The sequence below is a fragment of the Sorghum bicolor genome, chromosome 7, assembly GCF_000003195.3.
Source record: "Sorghum bicolor cultivar BTx623 chromosome 7, Sorghum_bicolor_NCBIv3, whole genome shotgun sequence".
NCBI lineage: Eukaryota > Viridiplantae > Streptophyta > Magnoliopsida > Poales > Poaceae > Sorghum > Sorghum bicolor.
Window position 1 is genome coordinate 6,083,572 of NC_012876.2, and position 14,243 is coordinate 6,097,814.

At 40.5% G+C, this 14,243-nt stretch overlaps 1 long non-coding RNA gene across 2 annotated transcripts; it reads left to right on the top strand.

The window, feature by feature from the left end:
* On the top strand, window positions 8,713-10,991 carry LOC110436788. Of its 2 annotated transcripts, none has more exons than XR_002454631.1 (3): window positions 8,713-9,078; window positions 9,184-9,287; window positions 10,727-10,991. It is a non-coding gene; the product is annotated as an uncharacterized LOC110436788 (long non-coding RNA). The 2 variants fall into 2 exon arrangements; XR_002454630.1 differs by having other exon boundaries at window positions 8,717-9,078; window positions 9,187-9,287.

Sequence of the window (14,243 nt, forward strand, 5' to 3'; positions counted from 1 at the left end):
CAGGAAATAACAAAAAGAAATGCTAATTTAGTTTCAGATACTAACACAACCATTCGGTTTGGTGAGGCAGAGTGACAAGCAGAGTTTCTTCTTTATTATGCTCAACGGGTAGTTTATAGTTCTAGATTGCTCAAGTTAATATGTATTTTTTATCTCATTGAGATGCGTGGTTTGCAGGAATCAGCACAGGCTGCCAATAGGTAAATTAGAGCATCATATTGCTTAAGTGGATCCCCGAAGTCTTATGCTTTTGATGGGTTCCACAACAGGCTTGGCAGCGGATCTCTTAATTTTGTTATTGCTGATTAGTTATTAGCACTACTGTAACAGTTGCCTGCATCTATACATTGTAAATAAATTCTATTTTTGCTACTGATAATACTGCTATTGTAAGAGTGCTCCTGGAGGCCAGTTGGGATGGCTAGGGTAGGTGGAGGTGGCTCAGCGTGATGGTGGCGGTGCTGGGAGAGGCGGCGTGAAGAAGGGGCGGAGGAGAAGACCGAGGAGTTGAAAAGGAGAGGAGATAAAGAGCCGAGGCTCTACTTTTTTGTTTAATTGGAATAGTTACATCGCCCCTATATTATAGTCCCTAAGGCCTTGTTTAGTTCACCTCAAAAATCAAAAACTTTTCAAGATTATCTATCATATCGAATCTTACGATACATGCATGGAGTATATGAAAACAAAAAAAAAATAATTGTACAGTTTGCCTGTAAATCACGAGACGAATCTTTTAAGCCTAGTTGCTCCATAAATGGGCAATGTTTATCAAATAAAAACAAAAGTACTACAGTATTAAAATCCAAAAAAGGTTAAATCTAAACAAGGCCTAATGGACATGGATTTTAAGTAGGGATAGAAACAGTTGGAAATGGTCGAAAAACTTCTAAATTATTTTCTACTTTTATATTGAAATACGAAAACAAAAATAAAAACTGAAATAATAAGTTGGACACGAAGACGAATGCGAACTTACGAAATATCGAGAATTCCAAAAACGAACCAATTTGAGCAGATTTATGTCGAACACGGTCGATATATGAAAACTCAATATGGAATACTAACACGTAGTACCAAGTGCATGACTAAGTACATGCACGATCAAGTTCAAGTGTATATAATAATTAAAAAGTGCATGATAGGTATTTAATACAATAATCCACACATAAATATAAGTCTAGAACAAGCAATTAATAGCTAGCAGGATAATAGAAATTAAAATTAGATGTAGCAACTAGCATATCTTTTTAGAATCTGAACTAAAATTAAATGTTATTGAAATATAAACTAGAACTAAGACGATAACACCTCGTGAAGTCAAGGGAGATGAGACTGGGTGTCGTCCATAAAAGAGAGGATAGCTGGCCACTAGTAGAAAGAACATAGCTGCATGGTGAGGAGCCTATAACTGGGTTGTGTAACCGTACAGTTGGCTAAATTCGATTTAAACCAAATTTTGAATTTGAAATATTTCAAACTAAAAGTAGAAAAGTAGAAAACGGTTTCAAAATGTGTAAACTATTTTCTACTTTTACATTTGAAATATACGGAATATCTAAAATACGAAAACGAAAACGGTAAAGTCGGACAAGAAAATAGAAATTTGATCGGATTAAATATAGAAAACGATACGGTTTGGTTCAAAATATTTCCGTTCCATTTTCATCATTAATTTTAGGTAATCTAAAGAAAGAAAGTCCTTATGGATTCGGTTCAGAATATTTATGTTCTATTTTCATCTTAATTTTAAGTAACCTAAACAAAAAAAGTCCTTATGGATCTGGTCTTTCCTATCTAAACAAATCAATCTTATTCGATCTTATTTTCTAACCGATTCTACATCTATTTTCCTATTTGGGGGGCTATGGGAGCTCCAGCCCCTCTACTGTTGTTGGTCTAATGAAATCCTTAATGCTATCTTTCTAATTTTAGATATAAATTTATAAGGTAGGGTAGGCTGAGAACTTTATTTTTTTAATATATTTTGTGAATTTCATCATTGATTTATATTTTTAATATAAGATTACTTCAAGCTAATATATTTTTTCAATTATGAGGGATAACTAAGTCGATGTAGAACTTTTGGTCAATCCTCCAAAAATTTTTTCTGACTTTGTCTCTGTTTGGGGTGGCTCCATCTTCAAAAACATTCTTATAGTACCTCTTTCTTTTGTTCCTTCAACAAAGAGACCATCTATATGTGGAATATAAGTGGCCAAATATGAAAGAAGAGGATTAATTCTTGCATGCAGTGGGAGTGTGCTAGCTGTTTCGGCCATAGGAGAGAGCAAGAGCCTGGTTTCGGGCATGGAGGGAGCAGAGGATTCTTACATCCGGTTATAAGCGCGATAAGCGACGTGGTAGGTGGGAGAAGTCGTGGTAGGTGGGATGAACAGTGTAGATTCGGTGGTAGCTGAGCTGAGATCAACGGTCAAGATTTCCAAATATTTCTGGTAGGGGGCAGATTAAGTCAACTGCATGCCACTAAAGATTTCATTTACACTGGCGGCATATTAAAGACAATCACCTATATAAGGCTTGTTTAGTTTACCCCAAAAACTAAAAACTTTTCAAGATTCTTCGTCACATCGAATCTTGTGGCATATGCATGGAGCATTAAATATAAACAAAAACAAAAACTAATTGTACAATTTGTCTGTAAATCGCGAGATGAATCTTTTGAGTCTAGTTAGTCCATGATTAAACAATAATTACTAAATAAAAACAAAAGTGCTACAGTACCCAAAACTAAAATTTTTGCAGAACTAAACAAGGCCTAAACTTTAGATTAACACTGGCGGCTGTGTCAACCGATAGTGAAGATACCATTTACACTGGCGGTGCCTAATGCCACCTGACTATGTAAATTTGGCATTAACACTGACGGGCTTGTTAGCCGAACTATAAACTATAAATAAGTTTACACAGCTGGTTTATAGAGTGGGCCCACCCATTTAATATTATCTGCATCCCATCGTTCCAAATCACCAGTGAAGAAAATGGGTGGCGCCAAAAGAAAAGCACTGGTGTACTAGTGTACATAGCAAAGTGTACTACTACACAAATGGTTTTGCAAGACGATGTTATTTTATTAACGGAGGCGGTCATAAAATCCAACCGCCTCGGTTAATGTGTATGGTTAACAGAGACGGACAAATTTTTTTTACCGATGTAGACACTTTTTCCCACCTCGTAAAATTGATTAACGGAGGCAGACAAATTAAGATGACCGCCTCAAAAAAAAGTCTATTTTGGAGGCGGTTGTCGTTGCCTGCCTCCATAAATCGATTTTTGAAGGCAAGTCCGCCTCCTAAAATGCTAGAGCTCGGCCAAAGCCCATGACCCGCTCTCTACCGGGTTCATATAAATTGCGAAGATTGGGTTCAAAACCCTGACTACCTCAGCTCACGTCGCTCGATCCTCTCGACGCGTCGTGTGCTCCTCCCCGGTCTCCATGGTGCTCTCTCCCTCCCTCATGCAGCGGGGTCGGCAAGCCTTCCCTCCCCCGCGCGCGCCTCCTCCCCCACGCAGCAGGCCGACACACTTGCCTTCCTCTTTGCAGTGGTCGATAGCGAGGGTGTCCTATGGCAGTGATGGCTCTCTCTCTCTCTCTCTCTCTCTCTCTCTCTCTCTCTCTCTCTCTCTCTCTCTCTCTCTCTCTCTCTCTCCAGAGGCCGGATCCTAGTAGAGGGCAGATCCAGGTGGCATAGAGTGGCAGCGGACCTCCTCAAGCAGCGAGCATGCGGTGAAGGCTCTCCGAGTGGTAGGATCAGCGGGATCCATTGCAGCATGATGCTCTCTCCGTGGGATCCAAGGCTGGATCCGTGGTGGCAGGATCCAAGGCCAGATCCACAGCGGAGCACTCATCTGGCCCTCTGGTGACGCAGTGTGAACACCCTCCCTCGGTGGCACGACGGGCACGCGCGTGCTCAGTGCTAGATCTGTCTCGATGGCGCAACGCGAGGCATGCTCGCGCTCGAGAGCTGTGGATCCGGCGTGTGGCAAGTTGTGGTAGCGCATGCGCGAATTCAGCGGGCAGCGGCGGCGCACAGATGGGCTCGGCAGGCTCGTTGATAGGCTAAACGGGCCTCGTCGATGGGCTTGCTGGTTTTTTAAATGATTAATGGAGGCGAGCATATCAACCGCCTCGATAGTTCACATAATTTACTGAGGTCTTTGATTGGAGGAGGTTGCGTTGCCCACCTCCATTAATCTAAAATGCCCATCTCAAATAAAATTTGTGTAATAGTGGTGGGTATATCAAAAATATTAAAGCGGCTTATAGTTTGGAAAGAAGGAAGTAACTAGACATTCTCGTCCACATGCAAAGCAGACGATCAGATCTTAGGCCTTGTTTAGTTCCGAAAAGATTTCGGATTTCGGTACTGTAGCACTTTCGTTTGTTTGTGGTAAATATTTTGTCCAATTATAGACTAACTAGGATCAAAAGATTTGTCTCGCGATTTACAGGCAAACTGTGTAATTAGTTTTTGTTTTCGTCTATATATAAAGCTTTATGCATGTGCCGCAAGATTCGATGTAACGGGAAATCTTGAAAACTTTTTGGTTTTTAGGGTGAACTAAACAAGGCCTTAGTAGAATTACAGGCTATACAAGTTCATGATTGGCTATAAAATATAAATGAGGACTGTGCTTGAGCTAGCACGGCATACAAAAAAGGCAACATGACATGGGCCATGCTCGGGCCAAATAAAGGACTTGCCGGCCTCACAATCAGGATCTAAAGTGGCACACGAAGCATGCATGACAAGGCCGGGATGTGCTAGCACGGCATCAGTCTCATCTCTAGACGTCTAGTAGACAAGATGATGATGTGCCGCAGACAATGACGTTTGCGAGCCTAGGAATGAAGTAGCAACACAGGACGGATCGATTAATAGTGTAGTATATATGCGTACATATATATCCTCTTGAATTTTTCCTTGAGGTCGGTAATAAGGTGTTCGCTCTTGGTGACTCGAAGTAGTAGTCCGGGTAGTCAACTTTAATATAGACATAAGTGAGTGATAGATAGAGTGATAGAGAAGGTTATATGCAACGTCTTTTTTCCTATTTGTAAATCTAATTTATATTTTTTGGACAAACATTTACACTGACGATTGACTTAACTGAACCACCTGTGAAAATTGATTTCCACAGGTGGGTTGTCTTAACTGAACCGCTAGTGAAATCCGATTTATGTTTGAATTTTCTCAAATTTAAAATTCAAAAATTTCAAACCACCTGGATGGAGAAATGACCACTATGAAGGTTGCAAACATCAAAAAGTTATAAAATTTTATAGTTAATAACTTTTTTGTTTCAAATCATCTATCCATAAAAAGTTGTGCTTGAATTTCTCACATTTCAAATTCAAATTCTTCAAAAGATTTTAGATGGAGAAATGACCATAACCGAAGTTATAGACCTCAAAAAATATAAAACTTTATAGTTGGTAATTTTTACGTTTGAATTCTTTTAAGGTCCCAAATATTTATATTTCAAAATAAGATAAACATAAAATGGCAAATGACCAAATGGACACAAGTGTCTTTTTGGTGGAGTGGTCAGGTCATGAATACATGAAGCCTAAGAGCGTCTGTCCGAGCGCTAGCGGCTAAGCAGCGTGTGTTTTTCACATGAAAAATCGTATGACTTGTGCGGTTGTTCCTTGATTAAATAATATTCGCGCTCAAAATGTATGGGTAGTTCATTAGAATGGGTCCCCAATTATTTGACTTGATGAGGTAGGGAGAGGTCAGAGAGACCTTTTTTCAGTGCATTATCGTCGCCGCCACCTTGTTGATGATGCCAGAAATAATCAAATTCTAAAGAACAATGATCAACAAAAACTAAAACTACGGATTGATGAGGTCGCTCGTTGGACGAGAGAGAGGAGGGTACAGAGAGGTGAGGGCGTCGACAGTGGTGCCGTCAATTTTGACAGCTTAAACTTCATCAGTCCGATGGAGATGTAAAGTTCAATGACATTAGGCCATTTGGGGCCGATATGAAATACAAAATACTCAGGTGGGGAGCGACTACCCCCGTTGACAGTCAAAAAAAAATTGACAGCTGAGATGGACACGATGAGCTATGGGCCCAATAATGTTAGATTTAATTAATCAAGGCATCTTTCTCCACCAGACGGCTTTCGGTTGGCCATCGAAGTAAAAAAATTTCATGCGCCTATCATGTACTATCGACTTTCACTGGCTTTGCGCTAGCGTTGAACGAATCGATTGCTGCACTGCATCCGAACCAATTAATTCAACCAGTGACGTTGATGACCGTTTACTACGGCCAGATTCTGCGTAGCTCCCTAGTGCTGTAAACACTCGGGAAACATGATGTCAGACAATCAGTCTAGACTTCCCCGATAGTAGGAACTCAGCGAAGAACACTCGGCCACGTCAGGTCAGGAAACTAAAGATTTCCAGAGTGTCACCTTGAAAACACTTGGTGAAAACACTCGGGAGACATAGAGCATATATATGGGAATCAGACATGGTAACAGCTCCATCCCATGATAATGGAGTTCATTCCCGGAGTGCCAAACACTCGGCATCCTTTGTATCTATTCTCGAGTGCTTGAAGATGTGATATATACAATCGGGAAAAGATAAGTTTCAGGCTCCTACCATGCATAATGTTCCACGTGTATCTATTCCCGAGTGCTTGGAGATGACAGACACTCGGGATAGATATAAGTTTTAGGCTGCTACCATAATGTTCCACGTGGATATTTTTTCTGTTATTAATTCCACTCTCGGTAACTTTCTCACTGGCTTCACCATAGTTTCAATCCAATATGCACTTACACGCACTTCATAAATTTGAATATGAAAACATATAACATATTATCAGGCTACATTCACAATTTCCACATGCCATTGTTCAAAGCACACTCATTGATCACATTTCCTACAATTTGAGAAGTCACAAAATAGTCATCCACTCCGAAACGAGCAGTTCTAAATGTTAGATTCCCCAAAATGGCTAACATGATCAGATCGAAAAGAGTCACTAGTTCTAAAGGTTCACAATATATATATATAGGGCATGACAACTTCATCTCAACCTTGACAACAGCACTAATTTTAGCATTGAAATGTAAAATCACAATAGATTGGCTAATGGGTCGGCATATATATATTCGTCTATATGAGATCTATTGTCAACATGTTCCCCTTCTCCGTCCTCTCTAGCAGTACTAGTTCCTGCAGCACCTATGCTTGAGCCTCCAGTTTCTCCAGTACCCTTCATTTTTAAAAGCAACACTACAGGAAACGCGAGCTTTGCCTAGGGCCTGGCTTTGCCGAGAGCCAGACCCTCGGCAAAGACTGCCTTTGCCGAGAGCTAGGTCATCCTCTCGGCAAAGAGCCTTTGCCGACGGCCAGGCTCTCGGCAAAGAAGGGCTCTAGGCAAAGGTCAGCTTTGCCGAGAGCGTAGCTCTCGGCAAAGGTACCGCGCCGTGAACGCCTACCATAGTCGTCACCTTTGCCCAGAGCCACGTCGTTAGGCTCTCGGCAAAGAGGTGGCCTTTGCCGAGGGCAACGACTGGCTCTCGGCAAAGACCCCCTTTGCCGAGGGCTAGCACTTGCCCTCGACAAAGAGTGAAGGTTTTTTTTGAATTTTGGGTCTAGACTTTTTCTATAGCTCTTGCATATTATATACAAGCACATGTTCAAATTTGGGAGCTTTTTATAACATTTTGCTATATTTCATAAATTAATTTACTTTCTTTGCATTTTTTTGAAAAAGTAAATTTGAACTGTAGGTGTATGAAATAATAATATATAGCCATTCAAAAAATGATACTCATATTTGAGAGTGTATTTTGAGGCTATATCCATAAACTCACCCAAAAGTTTGAATGTCTTTTATACGAAACATAACCATCCATGTGTCGTGATGTGATTTTTAATTATATAAATTCCAAATGAACTTCAAAAATCACAAAACTTGGGGACATGTCTTGTTATCGTATGTGGATGTTGTGGTAAAAAATTCATAAAGTTTCGAGCAAGTTGCGACTTCGAATGTCTAAAATCCAAACATCTCCACATGTGATCATATTTGATCACATGTGGAGATGTCTGGGTTTTAGACATTCGGCATTACAACTTACTCGAAATCTTATGATTTTTTTACCACAGCCTCCACATGCGATAACACGACACGTCGCTAAGTTTTGTGATTTTTGGACTTCATTTGGAATTTATATAATTAAAAAACACTTTCTCCTCACATTCCTCGACATGTTATGTCAGCGAAAGGGTTGAGATTTCATGTGTGGTTGTGGGTACAACCTCAACATACAACAAATATCTTGACTATTATTTTTTGAATCACTGAGTTCCAATATTCCATATACCTGCAGTTCAAATTTGAATTACGTAAAAAAATTTAAAGAAACAAGATTAATTAGTTAAATATAGCAAAAATGTCAAATTGATGCCAAATTTTGAAATGTATTTAGAAATTGTGTCACAAAGACACATAAAAAAAACTCAGCTCTAAAATCAAAAAAAATAAAAAAAAGTCAACAATTCTTTGCCGAGAGCCGGCCAGTCCGGCTCTCGGCAAAAGGTGTTGGCAGAAAAAACAAATCTAATACTTTGCCGAGAGCCTGCCTGCGTGGCCCTCGGCAAAGGATTTTTTCGAAAAAAAAATAAAACGCCTCCTTTATCCCCACCCGGCCACACACAGGCACCCTCATCCTGCACGGGCACACGCGCCGCCGCCCGCACCCTGCACGCCGCCGCCGCCCGCGCCGCTGCACCCCTTGCGCCGCCGCCGCCGACCAGATCTGCCGCCGGCGGCCCCTGCCCCTGGCCCTGCCCCGCGCGCCCCTGGCCGAAGATCCCGCTCAGCTCCTCCGCACCACCTCACCTCGCCTCCAGATCTTGAGTTCGCGACCACCGCGCCAGCGCTCGCTCTTTCCGCTCCCCTGTTGGCACCAGTGACATGGATTCCGTCGGGTAGGCGCCAGCACCAATTTCGGTGACCAAATTTCGCCCTCCCTGCTCCCGGACTTGGTTCTTGACGACGGCAAGGATTTTGTGTTGGTTTTGGGTGAGTACTTCTCCTCATGTCCGTTTATGTTTTTCCAGAGTACTTCCTCTTTCATTCGATCCATTAATTCATGAACTTCTCTCTCATCTCGCATCCTGCTCCTAGCAGCAGAGCCTGATCGAGCCCCCTTTGAGCAGGTTGCCGGAGGTTTCAGCAGTTTTGTCTGCATAACAAGTGCTTCATCGGATTGATCTGCTCTTTTCCCTTGGGTGAGGATAACGGAACGCGCTTCTTCCATTTTTCTATAGTCTGGTACTCTGGTCTGATAGTAGCCCTAGCATTTTTTTATTTATTTTTTGCTTTGGTGTCACGATGGAATTTCTAGCGATTTATTTAGCTAGAAGAAGCAGAGGAGTGGAATCAACTCTGGAGGCAAGAGCTTAGTTAGGCAGTCCTGCTCCTGCAGTCCTGCTGCCATAATGCTAATAATATATATAATACCAGAGATCGATGGTGTGCATTACTACTCTAATTATTTTTGTACCCAGTTACTTGGTTCGTTTGACACAGACTGCATTAAGTTGAAGTGTGGCTGAATTTAGATTTGTGGCAGAATGTTTTGTGCAGTATGGGTACATACAATGGTTGACAGTGGAAGCTTAGTGAGGTGTGAGACTATGCTATCCTATACAGAATAAGATGATACAGTTCAGATGTGAGTGTGAAATAGAGAGAAAGAACTTGTAGCTTGCAGCAGTAATTAGTTATAGGCATGCAAGTAAAAAGTGTTAGGCTTCAGTTAGAAAGAGCAGAGATAGAGAAATTAACAAAAGAGGAAGCCTGAAGAATATAGCATAATAGTCAAAACAGTGAGAGAGTAATAGTCGTTTGATATGAAAATAGGCTTGTGTGTGTTCGGGAAAATAGAGTCTGAAATTTATGAAATACAGAGGTGTGTGAGGTAATAGATTGCAGTAGATACAGCAAGGAGGAAGGGCATAAGAAGGTAGTTGAAATTCATTCAGACTGCATTAAGCTGAAATTCATTCAGCTGATTGATGGTGAGGCATACATAAATAAATATCCATCCAAATCCAGAGTGCGTCTAGCATAAATAAATATAAACATGTATGTAGAAATGCTGGAGTACTAATGAACTGAGAGGGACATCATGGCCTAATCCCTTTCGTGGCACATGATGGAACGAATTTTGTTTATACATGTTTGGGGCGTTCGATTTGGCTTATGAATGGAATCTTCACTCCTCTGCCTTTGCTTGCCCTGTATCTAGTAGAGGACTAATTTACCCCTTGTTTCTATCGTTTAGCTTTCACACATGTTTATTCGTTCATTTAAAACTACTATGTAAATTGTAGTTTATTATGTTTGGATGTGTGGCCTTCGTGCCATATATGTGAAATGTAGATGTGTGGCCTTCGTGTCATATATGTGTTGTTGGCCATCGAGCCGGCTTTTTTTTACAGGTTTTGGAAACCTCCCCGTGCAGGGGAGGTTCTGCCGAAAGTTTGTACTTATAGTGTTGTTTTTTCTTGTTTTGCAGAGCAGGACCTATCGGAGAGGAGTGTGTTTTTTTATCATTGGTTTTTAGTTTTCATGTCTCTCGGAGAGGAGTGTGTGTTTTTTTATCATTGATTTTTAGTTTTCATGTCTCTTTTAGGCTAACATATCACTTTATTTTTTAATACAGCTGAACGCTGCTAAAGTCATTGCTGTTGGCCCTGGTGATCGTGACAGGGATGGTAAGCTGATCCGTGTATCTCTAAGTGAAGGCGACACTGTTCTGCTTTCGGAGTATGGTGGAACAGAAGTGAAGCTTAGAAAGAGTATGTTAACATATGCATGTCATTTTGACTTGGCACTATATTCTCTCTCCCCTTCCTTTTCTGTTGCTGTTGCTTTGTACACCTAAATCAGAGAATTCAAGATCAGAACACCTGGATATTTGTCATTGATGATCTTCTTGCCCGAATTGTGGATGTGTGGCCTTCGTGCCATATATGTGAAATGTGGATGTGTGGCCTTCGTGTCATATATGTGCTCTCGGTAAAGATTTTTTTTTTTTAAAAAAAATAAAAAGTCTTTGCCAAGAGCCTGCCTGGACGGCTCTCGGCAAAGCCTCCTTTGCCGAGAGCCAGTCTAGTAGGCTCTCGGCAAAGACTTTTTTTAAAAAAAAAACAAAAAAGTCTTTGCCGAGAGCCTGCCTGGATGGCTCTCGGCAAAGTTCTTCTTTGCCGAGAGCCAGCCTGGCAGGCTCTCGGCAAAGACATTTTTTTTAAAAAAAAATAAAAAGTCTTTGCCGATAGCCTGCAATCACGGCTCTCGGCAAAGACGACGTCAACATTGACGTTCCTCGATGGCGCCGTGGGCTTTGCCGAGAGCTTTTAGGCCTTTGCCGAGGGCTCCTGGCTCTCGGCAAAGAAGTCGAATCCTACTTTTAAATCCGATTTATATTTTTTGGACAAACATTTACACTGGTGATTGGTTTAACTGAACCACCTGTGAAAATTGATTTCCACAGGCGGGTTGTCTTAACTGAACCGCTAGTGAAATACAATTTATGTTTAAATTTCCTCAAATTTAAAATTCAAAAATTTCAAACGACCTGGATGGAGAAATGACCACTATGAAGGTTGCAAACATCAAAAAGTTATAAAATTTTATAGTTAATAACTTTTTTTTGTTTGAAATCATCTATCCATAAAAAGTTGTGCTTGAATTTCTCACATTTCAAATTCAAATTCTTCAAAAGATCTTAGATGGAGAAATGACCATAACCGAAGTTACAGACCTCAAAAAATATAAAACTTTATAGCTGGTAATTTTTACGTTTGAATTCTTTTAAAGTCCCAAATATTTATATTTCAAAACAAGATAAACATAAAATGGCAAATGACCAAATGGACACAAGTGTCTTTTTGGTGGAGTGGTCAGGTCATGAATACATGAAGCCTAAGAGCGTCTGTCCGAGCGCTAGCGGCTAAGCAGCGTGTGTTTTTCACATGAAAAATCGTATGACTTGTGCGGTTGTTCCTTGATTAAATAATATTCGTGCTCAAAATGCATTAGAATGGGTCCCCAATTATTTGACTTGACGAGGTAGGGAGAGGCCAGAGAGACATTTTTTCAGTGCATTATCGTCGCCGCCACCTTGTTGATGATGCCAGAAATCAAATTCTAAAGAACAATGATCAACAAAAACTAAAACTACGGATTGATGAGGTCGCTCGTTGGACGAGAGAGAGGAGGGTACAGAGAGGTGAGGGCGTCGACAGTGGTGCCGTCAATTTTGACAGCTGAGATGAGCTATGGGCCCAAATGTTAGATTTAATTAATCAAGGCATCTTTCTCCACCAGACGGCTTTCGGTTGGCCATCGAAGTAAAAAAATTGCATGCGCCTATCATGTATCGACTTTCACCCGGCTTTGCGCTAGCGTTGAACGAAGCGATAGCTATTCTTTTTTTCCTGCTGGTCTCTCCCCTCCACATTGCTGCACTGCATCTAATTCAACCAGTGACGTTGATGACCGTCTACTACCAGATTCTGCGTAGCTCCCTAGTGCTGTAAACACTCGGGAAACATGATGTCAGACACTCGGTCTAGACTTCCCCGAGAGTAGGAACTCAGCGAAGAACACTCGGCCACGTCAGGTCGGGAAACTAAAGATTTCCAGAGTATTACCTTGAAAATACTCGGGAGACATAGAGCACATGGGAATCAGACATGGTAACAGCTCCATCCCATGATAATTGAGTTCATTCCCGGAGTTCTAAACACTCGGCAACCTTTGCATCTATTCTCGAGTGCTTGAAGATGTGATACACTCCGGAAAGATAAGTTTCAGGATCCTACCATAATGTTCCACGTGTATCTATTCCCGAGTGCTTGGAGATGACACACACTCAGGGATAGATACTCTCTCCGTCCACAAATAAGTGCACGTCTCATTTCCTAAGAAGTCATTTTTTTTTAATTTTGACTAAATATATATAAAAATATACTAATATTTATCATATGTAATATGTATCATTAGATTGAGTATGAAATATACTTTCATAATATACTTATTTGTAGATACAAATATTGATATTATTTAATATATTTTTAGTTAAATTTAAAAAAATTTGACTTCTCGGAAAGTGAGATGTGCATTTATTGTGGATGGAGGGAGTAAGTTTTGTGGATGGAGGGAGTAAGTTTTAGGCTGCTACCAGAATGTTCGAGACGTGGATATTTTTTCTGTTATTAATTCCACTCAATCGGTAGCTTTCTCACTGGCTTCACCATAGTTTCAATCCAATATGCAGTTACACGCACTTCATAAATTGGAATATGAAAACAATATAACATATCAGGCTAAATTCACAATTTCCACATGCCATTGTTCAAAGCACACTCATTGATCACATTTCCTACAATTTGAGAAGTCACAAAATAGTCATCCACTCCCAAACGAGCAGTTCTAAATGTTTAGATTCCCCAAAATGGCTAACATGATCAGATCGAAAAGAGTCACTAGTTCTAAAGGTTCACAATATATATATAGGGCATGACAACTTCATCTCAAGCTTGACAACAGCACTAATTTTAGCATTGAAATATTGTAAAATCACAATAGATTGGCTAATGGGTCGGCATATATATATTCGTCTATATGAGATCTATTGTCAACATGTTCCCCTTCTCCGTCCTCTCTAGCAGTACTAGTTCCTGCAGCACCTATGCTTGAGCCTCCAGTTTCTCCAGTACCCTTCATTTCTAAAAGCAAGTGAGATTTCTAAAGTTTGAAGTGGCAGTCAAATGATTCGAACTGTACTAACCTGATGAGATGATCCAGTTTGTGATGGAATTATGGAAATACCAGCGGAGGTACTGGAACATTCAGATGTGTTTGGATAATCTACACACAAAAAAATAAATGAAGGTATAAGAAAAATTAGCATATGAATTGTGAAAACTAGCATATATTGAGTTGAACCTGCGCACTGTACTCAGTGTTCACTAATTGAAATATGTTGATTTGTTATAAAGTACTTTTACACTGTTTGTCTTAGTAAATTACAGAACTGCACAAAAGCATGTTGTAAAGGAACAAATCTTGGCATTGGAGTAAGAGGAAAATTACCAAGGCCAAAGCAGATTAACCTTTGAAATATTAAGACCCCGTTCGTGTTTTCGGGGTATTGACCACCGGAAATTCTTCCG